Consider the following 21,366-nt stretch of genomic DNA (forward strand, 5'->3'; position numbering starts at 1 on the left):
GCTTGCTGCGCTTTGAGTTGGTTCCACTATCCTTTTTTTTTTTTTTTTTTGGAGCCAAAAATAAATACGTACAGTATAGTTTAATATTGACTTAAATCACATCTGTGAGGGTGATTTAATCCAAGTCCTCTACCCTCTCTCTTCCGTGTCTTTTGGAAGGGAAAAGCGGCCACAGCTGCCAGAAATAATTGCTTGTTTGCTGGTATTTACTTAAAACAGTCAGAGACGGAAAACGAAAATGAGTCAGTGCGAGGGAAAGACGGAACAATCTACATGGACCATGCATCCATTCATTTGCTAGACTGCTCTTCACATTCTCACAGTCAGTGCACTGGAACCAAACTTAGTCTTAACGTTATAAATACACATGTGTATTAAAATTCAAAAGGGTGCTACAGAATGTAGTAGGGAGAAATATAATGGTTTAAATGTTGCTCACTAATGATTACTGTATTTGCATAAGCGGTTAATCTGGAAATTATGTTTTTGTATTAATTGATGACTCATATAATTATTGGTCTGTATGCAGATCTTGTCAGAAATTAGCCTATCGTGATCGGTGTTATCGGAAAACCAGTAATCGTAATTGTACAAGGAAAGGTTTTTTTCTTTTCTGAATATCATTACTTTAGGAATTTAATACAAAAAGAAAAAGAAGATGGATAGGTGGGTGCATTTTATATTATGAAGAGGATCAGGAGAACCCTCTGCTTGAAGCTAAGCTAATCACCTCTTGGCTCTCGCTTCACACTTAATGGTTAGCCTCTCTGCAGTCAAGCCAAAAAGCACATTCCCTCTGAAAAAGTCTGTAAAAGTTGCCAAGAAGATTGCCAGCCATCTGGCTAGTTTATAGTTTGGAAATCCCTCTCATAGTGAAGTGTACACACTGCTTGTGTGTGTGTTACATGTGAAGTTGATGAATGAGTGCAATCGTGCATCTTTGTGTGGGTGTTTCATTTGGGTGCCTGGCGTGATTTACATGCCTTGTCCCTGAGCAGGACTCTGTCTTCACACCTAAACCCCAGAACAGATTGATTATTTGACATAAACTAGGCAACATGCACGTGTTTCTGACAGCATCATTTGATCGAGGAAGATAGGGCCGAGTCATTTTGAATATTGCGATAGATGCGATCCCTTCCCGTGATTTTTTTTTTTTAAACTATCAGATTTGTTACAGTCCATCAATGTTTTGCTCTTATCGGTTAGGGTTAGCTATAAAAAGACAAAATACCCATGAATTAATATATTTTATTTATTTATTTATTGGGCTATATATAAAACAAGAATTGGATGTCAAATGGTGATTTCGTTCATTTTGTTTTGAAGGATGATCCCAGTCTGCAGATGCACATAGCTGTCCTCCATTCTGGCCTCCTCCTCTTCTACTCCCATTACCGCCTTTCTCCCCGTTCGCCCTCCCCGAAGAACCACAAACAATAAACCTTCTGTTACATTTAACCCCCTCACGTGTCCCCCCCCCCCCCTTCCATCGCTTTCTCTCGCTCTCACTGCATGATAGATATTTAGTTTCTGTCCTTATTTGCTCACTCGTCTCTCTCGCGTGGACTCCACGATACAGTGGACAGCGACTTATTCTGGCCTCTGCTTACTCTCGCAGCGTAAGCCAATGACAGCAGAGATTAGTATCTCATAGCGGCTGGGATTGTGTTTAAAGTGGTTGTGTTTGTGTACAATAGCCTGCTAGTGGCATTAGCCCTCATCACAGCTCCACAGCAAGCAGCAGTGGCATTGGGACAGCAAACAGATGTTGGCCTAATCTTCCTCTAATGAGATTGGTCCCTCATTCCTACGTCTTTATGGAAGCAGCAAGCTGGCGGGCAAACAGGCTGTGGATGGGAGAATGGACACAAACGTTGAGTGCTGAATGAGTTGAATGGGTTACCTCAAAGGTTAGTTAGCCATGGTTGGTGAGGCGGGTAAGATGTTGGACAGACGAGCTGTGACAATTTTGATTATCATAAGGAATTTGATCAGAAGGTCCAGAAAGTCAAAAGTAGTTGGGAATAACTCGGACTTGGAAATATAGTCAGTGCCATGCTCAACGTGCCGAGCTCTTATTCCCCCCACAAGAATAAATAGGTTGGAGTTCAATTTTATTACTATTGGCTTGTATATTTGAACATGAAGCGGTTTAGCTGCGAGTGTCATGTTCTGCTGCCTTTACTATATTTATATAAGGCAGTCAAGAGCACAGGTTGATTTTATTTTTTTTAGATCTGTCTCCTTTGAATTAAGATATCTCGCCGCAAAAAAAACGGTCTTTTGAAATGTTAGCCGGCTTTGGTTCGTGGTGAAGAAAAAGCCAGGACGCTGCTACAGGGCCAACGTTTATAGTTTCCTAATTTGGGGCTGAATCCTTTTCCCAATGCTGAGGTGGATGTAAAGTGTAGGACTGAAGGATTTTGTGGCCTGTGGTCTATATGTACACAATGTTCTTGTCAGCACAGGCACACTGCTAAGTTTGGTCCTTTCAGTCAAGTCACCCGTGCTTTTATTTTTTTTACTTCCCCAACTGTGTTTCATGAAAGTCTTCTCATCTGGTATACCTCTTAAAATTAAATCGTTTTTACAGTCGCTAAGACATTTCCGAGATGAACACCAATCACGCTTTCTTGCATTTTCCTCGGTCTTTCCGAGTTCTCATTGATTTTATTTTTCTCATTTTGTAACAGAAATATACACAAATGTGTGCTTATGCATGTACACAGTGATCATTGAGATTACAGTTTTTTGCGCTTTGGCCTGAGCCATACCGCATCTTAAAAAGTCCCGCTGCATTTTGTGGGTTAACACAATGTGCACAGACGCGCACACATTTATGCATGTACAGTATGTGGCAGATACAGGATATGTATGCACACACACACACACACACACACATCTGCTCGGGGGTTACTGGGTGCATACTCCTAAAAGAATGACCTCACTTGAGCTGTTTGGAAGCTTCAGGCAGAACTGAGAGAAGACTTGAGAGAAAGGGAGAGGGCTCAGCAGCGGGTGAAAGTGTCACATGAGAAAGTTTGTCACGCATACTATTCATTTTCCTGAAAGCTGATAGGTTAACTAGTGATTCAGTTTCCTTCGTGTGTGTGTGTGGCGTTATCAGAGACTTAATACACATTGTGAACAAGTTTACACAAGTTCATTGCTGGTGCTTTTAATGTGAGCATTTTTTTTTTTGTACTGAACTGAGACCTAGCCAGAACATGTGCAGGTCTCTGCCTTGGAATTTTATTATTGGCTAACAGGTTAGTGTCATAAGAGTAACTTATTCCCAGGCCTGACTTTTTAAGTGTTTCAGCTTCACCCAGCACATCACTGATATTTTTTTCATGTCTTTTTTAACTCATTCACTGCAACCCAGTTAATATCGTTGACGTCTATAACCGTCATTGGCACTGAACGAGTTAATTGTAAACATATTTGCCGTTTTGCTCCTCTTTAGCCGGATTTATGATTAGACGATACCGAATTGACTGCAAAGCGCCCGGATGACCGTTTTGTAAGAGTTCTTCTGGGACACTTTATCTAGTATAGCGTCTGCCGTAAAAATACCCCTCTATTATCCTTTAGGGATACGCTGAGCCCCACTGTGGGTTAAATTAGCGCCAGATAATCATCTCCTTCTGGACTATGGCACACTAGAACAGTTTTACACCCCATTTGCCAGGACGAAGGGAACGACTTGCCTCGACGACCCCCCCTTTTGCTTTCAATTCATACAGCCTTCAGCGAAAACACAAGTTCCTTCTGCTATTTATCAAATTAACACCTAAAATTAAGCATATGTGAGTAATCGTGTTACTAAAAAGTATGTGGACGAGAGAGGATGCAGCTGGAGTTGGCTGGCGGGCCATGTCAACTAGCAGCAGGACTGTAAGAAGAAAAATGGCCACAGTTCTGGTGAAGTGTCTCTGAAGGATGATAGATCAAGGACCTTCTCCGCCTTGTCGTCATTCTGTCAAAACCGTATCTTTATTCTCCCACACTCCCCTTGCCTCTCTTAACCCAACGCCATTATGTCTTAAATCTCTCTTTCCGCCTGATTTTTGCCTGGAAGTTAAAATAGGAGGAAAAAAAAGCACATTAGACAACCTGGCTGCTTCCAACCCCCTTTAGATAAACATCATGATGCAAATCATGCACGTTGCATAAAGAGACCACTCGTCCAGTAAAACCAAATTTCAACATTTCATTTTTGTGTGTCTAAATCCACCAACCCAAATTCTAAGTCCAGATTTGCTACACAACTCGCAGCAGTGTCCTGAGCCTGTGTGGCCCAGTGCTGGGATGTGGAGTGAAGCAGGAAATGTGTGAGCCATGAAGGCATGTGTTTATGCTGGCTGCAGTCGCCCATCACCAGCCAGAGGGAAAACAGACACCAGCGCCGTTTGCTGCCGGCCTCCTTCTCCTTAGTCTTTTCTCACCTTCGGGCTCTCCAACATGCCCCTCTAGTTTTCCCCTCTTTGTTTTTCTCTTTTGTTGCTTTTCAACACATTAGGCTTTATGGGTAGGAGCGACGATGACTGATGAAGTAACTCAAAGCTGGTTCTACAAAAAATGACGACTCACTTAGAAGCAGATGTCGGACTGAGAAAAAAAATATAGAGGATTACACTTATATAAAATAAAAAATATCCTTTGAAGAACTCGTCCTTTTTTCGGCTGCAGTCTAGCGGCGGAAATGTTTTGCACTTTTGTTGTAATCATATTCAGAGTTTGAAAAAAAAAAAAATCGTGAAGATCCCGGGTCAGTGTTGTTAAAAGCAAAAACGTAATAAGCCGACTAATAATATCAAATAAATCAAAGTCCGACCTGCAGATCCTGGCTCTCTGTTTGGTTGGCCTGGGCCCCAAATCAACAATTCAGTCAAGGTTTTCCTTCAGCGCTGGACATTAAAGCTTTTGGACAAGAGAAGGTTCCGTCACACAATTGAATGTATTTCAGAATTTCTCTGTTTGTTAGACGGCTACATTAGCTTAATCATTGCCTGATGTTTCCTGTACTCTGTGTGGGTGTGTGTGTGTGTGTGCAGTGCAAGTTAGCCAGGGGCAATGTCAGAGATTGCAATCGGATCGCTGGCTAGGTGTTAGAGCAGGATTGTCTAAAGCGTGGTTATCACATTTGAAGAATCCTTCTGGAATCTTGTGCAATACTACGATTGATTCAAACCCAATCATACGCTCATTCCAGTCAGATCTTTCAACTTGTCTAAAATTTAAGCAGAGTCAGCAATTGGAGAACTTTCTGATGACTTATTTGTGCTTCCATGTTCTGATTTATGCCCAATCCCCAAAATTCCAGATCACAGCATATTTTCATTGAATGGTGACTGTTTATATTGGATGGTAACAAAGTTCATTTTGGCTATGGACACCAGAATTTTATTTCCCTTTGTCTGTCATCATAATTTTCATTTCGTCGAGTTCTGGTGGATGTATTTTAAATTGAAAAGTGGAATGGGAATTTTTGAAAACAGCAGATTTTAATCAGATATGGCTGTTTTTTTTTGTTTACCCTTTTTTGAATTTTTTTCCAGCACATCCATTTTTTGTTATATATTTTTTATTGAATTTTTCTTATATATACGTACTTTTTTTTTTCCCATCATTCTGCCCTCCCTGCACAATATTATCATTCATTGCAAGCTGCTACTGATAGGGATTGAGTATTGGTCAATGCAGATCAGGATCATCAACGGCTGGAGAGGTCAGTTCCAGAGCAGATAGATTTAGCGCTCCAACCACGGTCAATGTCAGTGGGATCTGTGAGGCTAAGTCCTTGTGAGCGGGTAGATCCCAGTGATTGAGTGATTGAGCGCTTAGTGTTTGAGCCTACCGACAGCCCAAACAAGTTAATCCCCATCACTGCTAACCCGCCTCGCTCGCGATCCCTTCACCAACTCTACGGGGCTGGGAGCAAATTTAAAGGACAGGGTTTTAGTCGCGCTAGTCAAAAAAAAAAAAATCTCCTTAATGATTTAATCAGTGGAGATATTCATTTGCCGGGTGCCCAGAGCTCAGAGAGTGGACAGAGGAGCATTCGTGATTATGGAGCTGGATTAAAAGACTTGGTTGTGCTTTTTGATTGGGGGCACAATCTCAACTTGAGGTCACGGTGGCCTGCTAGAAATTGGATTAGCCTTTATGGAAAGACGAGGTTTGCCGAGATGCATGCGAGATACCTTTTAGGAGGTCTGGGCTCTGTACAGTTCAGCCGGTCTATTATTGCAAATTCTCTCAATTTGTTTTTATGAGTCTTGCCTGGTTCACAGTCTTATAAAGTTCCTTTTAAATCGGAAAATCTAGAGCAGGGGTGTCAAATTTATTTTTGTCGCGGGCCGCATCATAGTCATAGGGCCATTAAAATTGTTTGTCTTTGCGGGCCACCTAAAATGATGTGGCGGGCCGTATCTGGCCCCCGGGCCTTGACTTTGACACCTGTGATCTAGAGCAACAATGCTTATATTTATACTCAGAGCTGATTCATATTTAAACTCACAGTCCGATGCAGTGGTTGCAACAAAGGTGGCCGGACTCTAAAAATCTCGTTTTGTTTCTGGGAATAACGTCACTGGAGACTGTGTGATTATAAGAAAATACCAGAGGACCAGTCTAAACACTAGCACAGAGTCAGCCCGGTCCAGTTACATTTGAGAGAGGCAAGTGACGTACCAATCAAGACGTCTGCTGTGACCGGGTCCCGAAAACCTTACCCCATAGCCAAACTATTGTCTTTGTAAGAAGGATACGAGAGCCCCTATTGAAAATAAATGAAATATCATGCAATTTAGAGGAGGGTGGGGGGGGTGGAGGAAAAGATCTTGTGATAGGGATAATCAAGGCCCAGGGTTCTCACATTCACTCTGTGTTTTTCTTCTGTTTTTTCTCCGCTAAATGAAGGAGACATATACTTAGAGGAAAAAAATCCTCACCCCAGCATGCTTCCTGTAGATTCAAGGATGAAGGAGGAGTAGAAAGTCAGGAATAAGAAGAAAGAACCGAGTCGGAAAGCCTTCTCAGATCGTAGCAATGACAACAACACCGTGGCCAGTTCTCGCAGAGAGCTTTAGCAGCCGTTTCGTTCTTCGCTCGCAGTAAATCCCCCTCTCTAACCTCTCCAACCATTTTTTTTCCATTTTATATTACGATCCCAGCGAGGTTAGTGTTGGTGAGATACTTCCTGCTGTAAAAATTTCCTTTAGCGTGTAAGTACTCGCTGAAATTACCTGGGGAGCAGTCAATCAGCATTGGACAATTTTCTGAATAGCTCAGCATAGCACTTTTTTTTTTTTTGTAAATTTGTAGACGTTTTTTTTTTGTAACTCAACCAACAATGGACGCAAGTCAGCTCTTATTTTCTATTGCTAATCACAACAAACTCGCTTGTGATTTGTCATTGACGTTAACGTAGGCCAACGCTGGAACTGTTCAGAGTGTCTTCTGAAGAAGATTCAGAAGGTTGGAAAGGGAATCTCACGCCAAACAACTGATGGATTAACTGTCGAGCGGCGCATCCATTTTCTGTACCGCGTATCCTGTTCAAGGTTGCGAGGTGTTGGAGTCCATCCCGGATGACTTTAGGCAAAAGGCAGACTACACTTAATCACAATACACATCCGAGGTCAGGCGAGTGAACTCGTTATACTATCAATGACATGGATTAACTGAGAAACAAAATCTCAGCATTGTACGAGAACATTTTGTCCTAGGAGTGTGACATGGAATGTTTGGAGTCCATAAAGGAGAGCATCCTTCAGAAATGTCTATATATACATATATATTTTTCTTGTCTGCTTCCCTGCTAAGATTTCATGATATGCATTTGAAGTGAACAAAAAAACTTCTTTTACGTGAAATTCCATCTGCAGAATATCACTCTCCTTTTCCAAATCCCACATCACAGCCGGTTGTTCTGCCGATTTGATCCAAAAGGTTTTTGTGATCTTTTGACCCCTGACTGAGGGGATGATGTCTGATACAGATGTGGGGCTCATAAATGCAGTAAAAGGATGAGCTGGAAGGAAAGCGAGATGACAGAGAAATGACAGAATACATTGGAACTCTCTGATCCTATTCACAATGCCTTGACAACGTCAAACTCGCTTTGGGAGCAATAGAAAGAAATCAAAGATGCCGTTTGAGTGGAGATGACTGACATATCGGTTAACTTTGCGGGGCTGACTCGGCACATGTGGGGATATTCATTTTGTATATTTTCTCACAAAAGTCAACTGTATAAGACACACCCCAAGACATGCCTGCCATCTAGTGGTGAATTGTGGTGTTACAACTTAAAACGATAGTCTAATTGTAGTTTGGCACTCGTAGATTGATATATTCATATATTTTTCTTTTTTAAAATATTTATTACATTTTTTTTGTCTTAGATTTCAGTCCCCCCATTTTTCGTGGAAAATTTAAAAATTAAAATTTAAAATTTTAATCCATATTTTGGGCTGCCAGTTGTCCATCCCTGACTAATAGGGCAACAACTTTTTGGTGTATTCTACGATTTAATTATGACGGAGATCGCCGTGTGAAATTGTAATGTGTCTGTCAGGAAAATCGTACTCTGCAAACAAAACAGTCTGCAAAACTTCAACTTGTACAATTTAAGCAAAGCAGTTCTAGGGTGCCTTTGAAATTTCAATGAGTCGAAATTTGGCTTCAAAAGACTCCAAACCTTCATAAGTTGATTCTGTCTTTTGTTAGTCCGCTCTCATTTGTAGCATGCCTGCCTTCTGACACAACGCGACATTGATCCCCGACTTCTCCCGACGCCGTGGCGGCATATCCCAGCAGCTCATTTTACCTGACATTACACAGCAAGCACAGCACAGCACAGGAAAGCCTCTCTGCTTTTTCACAGTCCCTTTTGTTGACTGGCCTCCACTTGGGTGGCAGCCAATGACACGGACAATGTGAGTGATCTACAGCATTTAGCCACCCCTCCTTGAACCTAAGCTTCTTCTTCGTCTTGGCCCTATCCCTCTATCCTTCCTGCCGACAGCACTCTAATCCACAGTGAGGTATAATTCAATCTCTGGTGCCAGTGGGAATACCGGCTTGGTTTCATTGTGATGTTTAATGGGCATAGCAACAGACTGGGTTACATAGCTGCAAGGCCATGTGGGTGCTGTTTTGGGGATGGCTCAGTAGGGAATTTGTAGTCTTAAACAATCTTTTTTTTTTTTTATGTTTCCTCATCGCTATGTGTACCGTATTTCACGGAACGTTAGGCGCACCAAATTAGTCGTGCTGTCAAATAATGGCAAATTAAAAAAAAATAATAATAATAAAATAAATAAATAAAGCGCCGGATTCAAGGGTGCATTATTAATAATGTTTTGTAATTTGTCTAACCAGTCAATCTGGTTACTGGTAGCTGTGTTAACACTTTAGCTAATGCTAAATGCTGTCTTTGTTGACAGTTCACCAGGAATTAGTCATAGGAAACATCATAAGAAGGAAATTGAATTATAGACAACAAACTGAAAAACTGACATTCATCTAACAAGGCGCAGTGTGGATTTTTTTTATGCCATTCAACTTAATTTTTTTTAAATAGATGCAAATTTGCTACCACAAAACAGCAATTTTAATATTTACAGATTTTTTTGAACGCCTACTTTCACGACGCTGCGAGCTGTCTCAAGGCTCTGTCTCTACAAAAAAAAAAAACAATTGCAAAGCCTGTTTGCATCGTTCGACATGGCCTTGCATCATGCAATGTGATCACGACGTGCCTTATCCGCCTGCACACACATTTTAGATTCATACATGCAAATGCTGTGCTCATAAAACATGCACGCTTAAAAAAAAAAAGTACGTGTTGAGACGTGAAAAACAAGTGTGAGTTTGTGGTAATTGTTCTCAAGGGTTTGAATTTGTATTCACGTACGATCTGTGTGACTGTTTCATTCTGGCCCTGGAGGTTCAGGTGGACAGATGATGAATTCAGAGAGGTTTGTATTTCCATTTACTTCATGTTTTTTGGCGAGAGGAAAACATTTCCTGCAAGCCCCATTTCGGTGTTGAAGGGAAGACCATATGAAAGCATAAGAGCGAGAGAGTGTTGGTACCTCGAACCTCGTTCCCTTCTTTTACTCCTCCCTTCCTTTTTTCCACGACTCCATCGATCCTCTCACACCTCCTTCTTTTCATTTCCTCTTGGTTCCTCCTTTCACCAGTCCCCAAAGTCAATTTTCTTCAAATGTCTTCACTCCCACCCCAGCCTATTTTTTCTTTTTTTTTTTCCCGGTTTGCAATTACAGTAATATGTAACATCAGGCTTGGTGAGATTTAGGACTTTACCTTACGTAACCCTAGGATTTAGCTGCAGGGTTTTAAGGCCTCTCTGAGCCGCTGAGCTGGGGGCAATCGGGCCTCTTAAAAAATATTTTCAAATGGATGAAAATCCCCAAAGGCCCTATGAGCACTTTGAAGGCCTTGATACAGCGAAGCATCATTATTTTTGTATTAGTATGGAGCCTGATCCATTTAAAATAGGCCCTTCTCTCGGTTCAGTTGCAGTGACCAGATGAGGTTACGCTCGGTTGGCGGCGCTGCGGCCAGACGACTCTTGAAATTTTAGATTTCAGTATATAACCTGCGGTGGAGGCCTAACCATGCAATCGAGCATTAATTCAAACAGACAAAAAACAAAACGGCACAACAAACTTTACCAAACAAAGGGTGAGTGGCCATTTTGTTTTGCAAGTTTGTACACGTACTTTCCTATGTGTGGACTTGTTTCAGAAATAGAGATCTTGGCATACTTAGTCTTTTTATATTATATTTCGTACATTTAATATGATATGACTTTATATTAACTTGCAAAAAGGGAATTGGGATTGGCCTTAGATGGCGTCGCCAACCAAAGCCTGATTTTATTTCTCCTCGAGGCAAGCCAAACAGACAGGTCGTAAATTTGAAGTAATGAACTACCTGGCCTTTCTTTGTGATTTGATCCAGTGAGGGAAGGTGAAAGAATTTTTGCCTCACCCAACAGACAGGCTGAGCAGTAACTTGAAGAGAATTGTGGTGGAGCAAAAACAGATGGAGGTAACCAGTGTGTGACTTGAGGACAGGAATTTGCATGACATGAAGCAGACAAACATTTGTGGGCGGAGTCGACGGTGACTCTGATGCGATCGCATTTATAGACTGCGTCGTGTCAACGGGGTTAATGTCGCTTTCCAAAGCCGACTTCTTCAGCGTCTTAGGGCACATTTTTAATTTCTCTTTGGGTCTTGTCCTGAGCTAGCGGGGGGAAAGTTTTAAGATGTAAAGCCGGAGGGGATTAAGCCCGCATGAGGAGACGACACGGGAGGAGAGGACGGGATGAGCCCGAGACTGCCGCTTGTCATTTTCAGATGGTCAACAATGTCTGTTTTTTTTTTGTTTTTTTTTACTGCACACGCAATGGAGGGATGAGGAAGGGATGAGGACAAGATGAGCGGCTGATTAAAATCAGGAAGCGGTTCAGGCAAAGTCTAGGCAAAGTTTTGAAAGTTTATTTTTATAACTGATAAAGCCGGTTTGGTTTTATCAGTGGGCTTTGTAATTTTGAGGATTTCAATAATTATTCAAATTACACAATTTGTAGTCTTTACTTCCCTTGACCTATGCTGTCGGATTTTTCGGTGCAGCTGTTGGACAGTATTTGTCTGTTTGTTTGTCTCGGCCTGCCCCCCCCCTCTCGGCCACCACCACACAACCAACACTCCCACTCTGCCTTTAGCACATGTAAGCGTTGTCTTTCTTCATGCTTTTTCCACTGCAAGCATCTTCTGCTTTTGATTAGTGTAAAGAAACTCAGCATATTCCAACTTCTCCCTCCTCTCTGACAGGAACACTATTTCATCCTGCTCCATGTTCTTTAAAGAAGAAAAAAAAAAGCGGCTCAGCAATGTTTGTTGAGTTGTTCGATTGTGTCTTCAACTTTCAGCTTTCTTTAAAATTGGAAATGTATCTGGAATCTGGGTATTATTAATTTTTTTGTTGTTGCTATTTTTATAGTAAAGCAAAATGAGTAAACAAATATTTTTTAGCTCATTTAAGCAATCATGATAATTTGATTGCATTCATCGCTGCATCTCAAGTGCCTTAGAATTACTTTGTGACTTTAAAAAAATACTTCAGTTGTCATAGTTTACTTGTCTTATCTTCAGTCTCTCTTTCCCAACACAGAACTTGAATCGGCTGCACTTTTTTCAGCTGACGTTGCACACAAACCTCAGTTTATAGCGATTCTTCTGCAGCAGAGGAGCGACAGGCAGACACCGTAAAATAAACCTCCTTAAATGTTGTCCAATCGGCGCTTGAAACCTAAAGAGGTCATTCAAATATTTGGACTTGTGTGACGGGATACCATCATATCAATCAAACGATGGTTAATACTTGCATGTAGTGTAATCTATAGAAATAAAAAGATGTGCCTCAGATGACACCAGATGGGTCGGGATTATTAAATCCGCGTTGGGTCAAAGGGTTTGACCGACAGAGTCCAGTCAATTCCAAATTCTTTCTGTTCTTTATGAATAGTTATATCGTGTAGCCTTTCTCCATAGATTTCTTTTTTTTTCCTCTCTGCATCCAGATGACTTTTCAATGCGTTTATGTGCATGTGCAGAATATTTCAGTGAGACGGTCATGGTTTGGGGGATATAATGATCATGATCCTTCTTGGACCACACAATAAAACTTTGCATTGTCTTACCCCAGCACAACATAACAAGATGTCTGGATGCTGTCATTGATTCCAAAACACACAATCTGTGATTAGCTATGCTATAATTGCGTCATTCAAGGACGTGTACTGTCATGCATTCACTTTCACACCAGTTGACAAATGTAAACTCCCTTTAAAATAGAGTTTAGTGTTCACCTGAATTCACTAGAAGATCCAAGCAGGGCCCTCAAGGCTACTCGGGAGCCTCAGGAGATACTCGCACACGTAAAGGCCGAATGGAAAACACCACATCATCATCTCCAGCGGTTCCCGCTCTCGTTTCAGTCGCCGAAGCTCCTCCTTCCTCTGCTATCTCTATTTTCTGCGCTCGCATGTCATGTAGTTTGATTCTTCTCGTTTCACTGCCGCTCCATCATTCCCGCTCATTCCTGCTTTCCTCTGTTTTTCATAAACTTCTGGCTGATCAAGCCCCAGTGATCCCAGAGGCACGGTATGAAATGCCAGACATCTCTGAATATGTGCCAAACAGATGCAGGCTCCTCTGGTCTGTCCCTCAACTTGAGCATCTTCTCTGTTTTAACATCGGGCCACAGGAAATCATACCGCAGATGCCTAAATTATATGTTTAAGTCGTCATCTTGTACTATGTCGTGCTAATGTTTGATATGTGGCCCACTAATGTTGTGCACAAATATAGAAAAGGACAAAAAATGCCACCAGAAAGTTAAGAGGATATTCTGGATATTAAGAGGAAGTTCTGTCTTGTTGAAGGCACAATACAAAAATGTGATGATGAAAATTAAATGGGTCGTAATGAGGCACAAATGTTTTCATGGGCCTCAGTTAACCTCTATTTTTTCCGTCATGAGAAACTTTTCCCTTAATGGTACATTTCCAAAACATTTAAACATGACGAGTTTTTAAGGAAAATATGACATCAGAGCATTGTGATGCGTGTCAAAATAGACCCCACAAAAAAGTTGAGGTGATGTGAGTACACTTGAGTGGTTTCAAACTCATTTTTGTCACAGGCCACCCAGTATTTATATTCGACTGTACAACCCAAATAAATGGATAATCGCTTTATATTACATTAACACAACACGGGACGCATACAATTATTCGGCGGGCCAGATATGGCCCCTGACCCTCGACTTTGAAACCTTTTTTTTTTTATTGCTTGCAAAATGATCACCCGTTGTTGCACGAGCTGCATCATCAGGTTTAAATTTCAAATCGAGTGGAGCCAGTTTGGGCACGTCATTCTGTTTTCAGACAGAGCGATGAAAAACAGCAAAGATACATCTAAGGCTAGCCCCAGATGTGACCTCGTGACTCTCCGTGATACCATTTTACACACGAATATGTATTGGGAGACTGTCTGGATAGTCAGACTACCTATTTATCGTTCTTGCGTGCACTTTTCCCTAAGCTCCCTTGGATTTGATCTGATGTTAACACACACTTTTTGGTTTTCATTTGTCCTTCCGGTCAGATCGCAAGGCCTTATAATCAATATGTTTATCCGCATTAGGTGCCCTAAACTCGTTAAGTGGATTGGCAGTGGATTCTGATGAGTGGGTGGAAGGAAGGTTTTATCTTGGTTAATAAGTTAATAGATGGATTGATAGATGTACGAATAAATCTCCAATCAGCTTGACCGGTAGTGAAGCCTTAAGCTGTCCGAACTAGGCCAATCCTCAACGTGCAACATGTATAACAAGCCTTTTGATTCAACTTGCGCTGTCTGCTTACGTCTCGGGCCCGACCAAATTTTTTTTTTAGGCCGATATATGAAAGGGAAATAAAATAGTTGCAGATTAATCGGCAAAATCATACAGACCGAATATACGGTCTGTTTCTCAATGAGCTTTTTGGATGTAAGATGGAGAGCTAAAGCCCGGGGACTTGCTTGACTCTTTCTTCCCGTGGCCTGGACCTGACACTGGGGGAACATGTGGTGAGAGCAGGAGGCTTCTAGCATGAACAGCTTGCAGACTGGCTAGCATGCCAGAGACAGGAAGCCTGGGGGCAGCTGTTTACTTACCTTATCTGCCTGAGAGATAAAGCCAGCTTTGACACACATAGCCGACAGCTCCCACACATAAACACAGCGACGCTCGCAACGCGGCAGTGCGCAGCCACACGCAGGCAAACCACACAAACACTGGCCGGCCTGTGATGGGAGCCACTGACACTTGGACCGGGTTCATGTGGGGACACAGACTGACAAATGCGGTTGGGCGCTGACTTCCAGACAGCTGGTGGTCAAAGGTCGCCGTTCTATATGTGCCCTCATTTCAGTTGCTTGCTTTTATTTTTTTTCTCTTTTCTCAGGCCTCAGCTTCTCTATCTCTCTTCTTTCCTGTCTATCTCTGTCATTCTCACCCACTCTCCCTGCTTACTGCTGAGATAATATATATAACATCAGTTCATGCTGTAGGTATGCAGATGTGGCGGTTTCCTTTCCCAGAATTACTGCTTTTGGACTGCTTTCCTTCTTTTCTTTTTTTTTTTTTTTTTGGGGGAAAGCCCCCACCATTTCTGGAGGATGTATGCTGATTACATGCCGTCTTTGCTGGTACAGCTGGATGTTCATCCACTCTTTGTGTCCCACTATAGTGCTATGGATCAGGGTCTGCCACTCATGATGTTACATGAGGTGCAATTTTGGGCCCACAAGTCAAAATCTGATGATTTAGTAGTTTTTTTTTCTCTCTTTTCAGATCGATACCAGTATGAGTATTTAACAATTCTAGTGCTGACGCCACATGTACTTTAGATCAAATGTATTATTAAAGACATCTGAGAAGATGGAAAGCAATAGTGAGGCTGACTTACTTTCAAATGATGCCTATGAGATATTTTGCCTCTATCTTAATCGAGAAGGGAGGATTTGCAGCCATTCATTGCTCTCCCAATTCATTAGTCCAAATGAGCATTTATGCGGCGCCCACATTATTTTTTACAGGCCTACTTTGTGTTTCTGTGGACTTTTACAGCCCTCGTTAAAGATGTCCTCCAAGCTCCAGATAGAGTTGGGAGTGTTTATTTGCTTAGTTCACAAACCCAGAAATAAATAGCTAGTGTTTTCTGGTTTAGATAGGGAAGCCTAAAAATTGTGATTCCTAAGCAAATTCTACCTCTCTTGATATTTTGCTAAAATGTGCGGGAATTTGGGTATATGGTCATCTACTGGGAAGTTAAAAAAATGCATTTGTGCATTTGCGTTTCTTTGGCCCTTAATGTTATGCCACTGATTGAATGGCTGCGTGCGAGCTGGTGCCCACTCTAAACTGCTTCAACCCCCCCCCACCATCCATCCATCCATCCATCCATCCACCCTTCACCCCCTGCTCTCCTCCACTGCTCTGCCAACAAGTCTCTTTCTTTCTCATTCCTTCTTTTATCCTCTCTCCTTCTCTCGTCGTCTCTCTTGGCGGGGCAAAATGTTCCCACAGCTCTCACAATACCCCCCCACCCCACCCACCCTCTTTTCTTCCTCTCTCATTCACTCCTCTTTTTCTTGTCTCTACTTCTCTATACTGTCTGTCTCTACTCCCTCTTTTTCTGCCGCCATTTTTTTTTTCTCACTGTCTCCCTCCCCCTTCATTCTCAGCCTCTCTCCCCACATTCCCTGGCAAAGCCTGGCATCACATGATCTTCTTTTCCACTTCTGCCCAGACCATGGCCCGCATAAAAACACATGACACGTTTTTAGCTTTGAACCTCTGTGCAATACAGTTTCTCCATGGAACATATACTGTACAAATATACTGTGTTTGTCATCTCCGATTCTTATACTGCAAGAGTTCTGAGAAGTATTCAGGAACACAAAAATCCTAAAATAATACCAAGGTAGTTTGAATGGAAATCTAAGTTGAATATGTCAAATTTGACAAACACTTGCTCTTTGCTCTTGCACATTTGAGTTTAGAGAGATTTTTGGCGCCTCAAATATTTGATCTGATGAAATGAAATATGCCAAAGTAAAAAAAAAACTCCACCCGCCCTCCTGAAATCTCTCCCACAATTTATCTTGTGGAGGTTGATTTATTTACCATGTCTCTGCCATGTGTCCCGTTGCTAACATAGGACATCTGCTGGCCAAACGACAGAACTACATCCTCATCTAATATGATAGAGTAGCTTAAGCAGTTATGCAGGGGGAAGAAAAAAAGTGCAGTTTCTCTAGAGAGAAAATACTTGAAAATAATACATCATCTCAATGCTCCATATAAGCCAAGCTTGATTATATCCATCAATGTTATGCAGAAAGCCATGAGAACAAGCAGACGTCGCCCCCCCCCCCCCCTTCCTTCCCCTTGTCCAGCTTCCCCTGTACATCACAGCTCATCAGCATAGGCACAGATAAAAGATAAAAGAAACAGTGTGTGTGTGTGTGTCGAGGTGGGGGGGGGGGGGGGGGTATTCACGGGCAGCCAGCCAGCCACCCCCTCCACTCAGCCCTCCATCTTTCCATCCCTTGCCCTCGTCTCTCTCCCATGGTTGATTCCCTTTAGGCCCTTCTCACCCCCCGCCCGCCCGCCCGCCTCACCATTGGCACTGGGAGGGCGCAGGCGGCACACAGACGGCCACGCAGATGGGCAACGGGCAATGCAAGGGCTGCCTCCCCACACCTGCTTCTTGCTGGCACAGGGCTCAGGCTACGGCGTGCACGTGCGCATACTCATACATGTTCAGAAAGAAAGGGAACATCGTCCCATGTGAAACACAGGCTAGTAAAGAGCATGCATACATGCTTGTGTGCTATAAAGAAAAAAAAAAAATCACTGTCTCCCTCCCACACGCTCAGTCACAGATGTTTACATGCTTATCTCCAACTATGCCTCAACATGTGCTCGCCAGACTTTTTTTTTTCCTTTAATATAGATCATGAGACATATAAGACACGATATTGCATCCTTGTAAAATCATGCGCCATATTTTTAGCCTCACACCCCCACACAGTCACACATGAGCAAAGCAGCGAAACGCGTTTCACAATTAATCGCCTGGTGTTGTCTTGTCACATATAATGTCATACCAACCATTCAAAGGACTTCATAAAAATGTCCTCGTGTTCATTCGACAGCAATAAAATGATCGTTCTGATAGTTTTGGTGTCGGTAAGCGCCACTTTGTTTCCTTTAACTTCGGGAAATGTTTCGGTGTGGAGCTGCTGGTTTAATAGTTAGGGAGTGGTGGCCAAAATAACTTTCAAGGAAAGCCCCCAAAATAGTACGAGGGGGAAATCCATCCTAAATCAGAAAATCCCGGTGTTATTCCCAAAATTTCCGAAGGCTTCGTCTTCATTTGTAAGCACACTAAATACTAAATCAGCCATCAGTACAGACTGTAATCTTTTTAATAGTGTCGTATTAGAAGTTTGCCAGCGACCCAGCTTCAGCATCCTGTCGTCCTCCAGATGTGACAAAAAAAAAAGAACCACAAAATATCAAGGCATTGCCAAAACGGATAATGAATATGCCTCGATGGCTTCGTCGGCAATTACCACAAAGTAGCTCACATCCAATGCTATCTTAATAAGATAATAACAATGATGACATTTAAAGATAACATTGAATTCCAATGCTAGAGGAGAATTTTTTGACAAATATATATATATTTTTTTTAAATACACCATGCTTAACTTGATTGAGATTGCTGGAAGATGGCAGCCAAGAAAAAAAGTGTCATCCTAAACTTTGCTAAACTAGAAACCAGAGGAGGCAAGGGAAGAGGTAGAACATGTGGATGTGGAGTGGGTGAAGGAGGAGGTGTAGGAGGAGGAGAAGGGAAAAAAGATGTTGAAATGAAGTCCAATAAAAGAGCCGAGTGAACATCTGTGTGGGATAGCCGTGGGGATTAGGAGGGTTTGGAACATTTTAAGCGCATTAAAGATTTAAAAAAAGGGTCAGAATGTTTAGCAACATACTGATAAACCTCTTAAGCGAAACCCAATTGGGGAGGCTGCTTGGGTTTCTTTATCCAGAGGCTAGTAGATGGGGGGGGGGGGGTTCAAGAGGCTGCTGAGAAAATTGAAAAAAATGTGTGGAGGGGGGGCATATAGACATAAATGTGACGCTGAGCACTTATTAACCATTACATTAAGTACACTTGCAGAATCGAGTGCAATCCAATGCAGGAGTCAAAGTTTTCACTTTACGTGGGAAATAATCTTTCTGCATGATTCCCTTGATTAGCAAGTGGCAAGATTTTAAAAACATACCTTGGCATTTTGATTCACTCTACTCCACTGCAAACTTTGTGTGTCACAATTAGAGCCGTCACTATTAAATATTTTTGGGGAAATGAATAAATACAAAGAATGATGAATTTGGACCATCCTAAGGTAAAAAATACCACTTGAATTTTTGATCATCGATTAGTTGCCGATTATCAAGTTGATTTTGACAGCATCTTTAACATTGAGAGTCATTGTAAGGTCATTGTTGGGGTTTTCAAAGCTGCCAAATTCAGAATTTTCAATTATTATTCTCCCTATTCTATCTCAGTGCACTTGACCTGGGAATTGGCTTGCTTAATCCAATGCGTGCTAAATTCCCATTTGTGCTTGAAACTTTCCATCACATCTGGCCATAGATGTGTGGACACACCACCAACCCTGAATTCCCACATTTACCCAGAGTCTGATACTGAGCTGTTGCCGGTACCCGCACACTGGAGCTGGAATGACAGGCTTTGGACCAGCATTGCTACTTGCCATAACTCATCTAGACAGATGAATAGCCAGCCCAAAAAGAGTGGCAGAAGGAAGACAGAGATGAAGTGGGTGAGAACAGTGGTGGACTTGTCCGCAGAGCTTTCAAGCAGTCGGAGGTGGAGGCCTCTATCATTTGACTGTGAAGTGAACCATGTCTGCATCTGCGCAGCTCGCCCTAAATGACACCGTAGTCAGAGTGCGGAGGCACGGTGACAAAACCAAAAGTTGACAGTCACAACGGAGCAGTGGCTTGTTTCCATGTTTGTATTGGAGTACTCCAGGCTTCTTGTATCTCACTGATGTCATTTTTTTTTTAAAATCACTACAGTACAGCCACTGAGTTTAGGAATAACAACTATTTGGGGAAAGGCTCCAAAGGGTCATAAGGTTCACATCTCACCATTTGTATAATGTCTTAGTTTTAGCAGCTGGATGCCTGAATGGCCAATTCATTTGACACCTTTATTGTTGATTAAGAAGCTAACAGCACTTGTTGTGTGGCTTTTAGCAAAACTAAAAACAGTTTCAATATTGTCAAGAGCCAAAACACAATTTTAGCGCTAAATATATCAATTTAAATAAATGTACATTAAATAATTCATGATCTTTTCCTTGATCGCTTTGGTCAAAAAAAAAAAAAGGAAAGGTAGCCGTCAAGGTGCAATGTTTGCTTGAGTGTTTGCTTGAGCACTCAAGAAAACCTTTAGTGGAAGAAAAAAAAAAAGAAAGGCCATTTGTTCGTCAGCACTTGCATCCTGTATGAATACGTACACTCTAAATGCCTCCATTAGTGCTAACAATGGCTGCACATGAGTGACTGCATGTTCGTTCTTTACAAGTTCAAGTGGCTCTTAATGATTTAGCCCTGCGCTTCTGTGTCATTGAGTGACACAGACTCAAAATAAATCTTTTTTTTTTTTCCCACCTATAGTTTTCACCTATACATGTATAGAATTTGCCAAATAAAAAATGTCACAGTGAACCTTTTGTTTACAAGTGTGAGGAGTGTATCAGTGGGAGTACACTGCTTTGACCGGGCAGCATAATGTGTGTGCTAAGTGTGATAACATGCTGTATTGGTGTGTTTGTGTATTATCTTTGGAGGGGCATTACCAAAGGGGCCTTGGGGCGACTGTGTGCACTAGATAAGGCTGATTCATCTGTATTTCAATATGTGAGTGTGTAATAGCATTTTTTTTTGCAAGGAAATGAATCTATGTTGTGTATGAGAGAATTTCGATGTGTGTGTGTGTATAGGTGAATAGGGCCTGTGGGTAGGAGATGTTTTTTGGCAGGGGTCTAAAGATCATCAGCTGGAGCAAGGTGCTCATCACAATACATAGGCACATTGTTCATATTGACAGATGAGAGTCTCAACACAATCGGCCTTCCACCTATGAGGCCCCTACGACTCCCTTTGTGACCTGAATTTGATACCTGTGCATTAGGGGGAGCAGGTTATTAGAAACTTCTTCAGCAGATAATGACAGTTATATGTCCCTTTGTTATTTTTATATTGGTGGATTTTTTTATACCAAGCAGGAAGGTTGTAAATTGAATGCTTGACATTGTAATGATTACCATTGAAGTTTGTTTTTTTTCTAAAATAATCTCTACCTCTCCTTCATGAGTTTGCTGGACATTAAGTTTCATTAAACTTTTACGGCAACATGGGCCTCGCAGGACCGCAGTCAAGTACCCCGCCGCACTCCATTAACAATACATATACGCTGTCTTTTTTTTTTTTTTTTATCTTTAAGACCATTGGGTCTGTGTGAAACAAAAAACGGCACGCACGTGTACGTGTGTGTGCCTCTGTGTGTATGTGTGTGTTGGTTTGGGGGTGCCGTCAGCTAGCAGGAATGCATGAGTACCGCCAAACCTAAGATGGCTGCCAAGCGCTAAGATGGCTGCCAGG

At 42.0% G+C, this 21,366-nt stretch overlaps 1 protein-coding gene across 18 annotated transcripts in view; it reads left to right on the forward strand.

The window, feature by feature from the left end:
* Positions 1–21,366, forward strand: part of nfixb (nuclear factor I/Xb) — a 93,972-nt gene that overhangs the window by 45,747 nt on the left and 26,859 nt on the right. The window lies entirely within an intron of this gene.

This window comes from Syngnathus acus, chromosome 8 (genome assembly GCF_901709675.1).
Source record: "Syngnathus acus chromosome 8, fSynAcu1.2, whole genome shotgun sequence".
Lineage (NCBI taxonomy): Eukaryota > Metazoa > Chordata > Actinopteri > Syngnathiformes > Syngnathidae > Syngnathus > Syngnathus acus.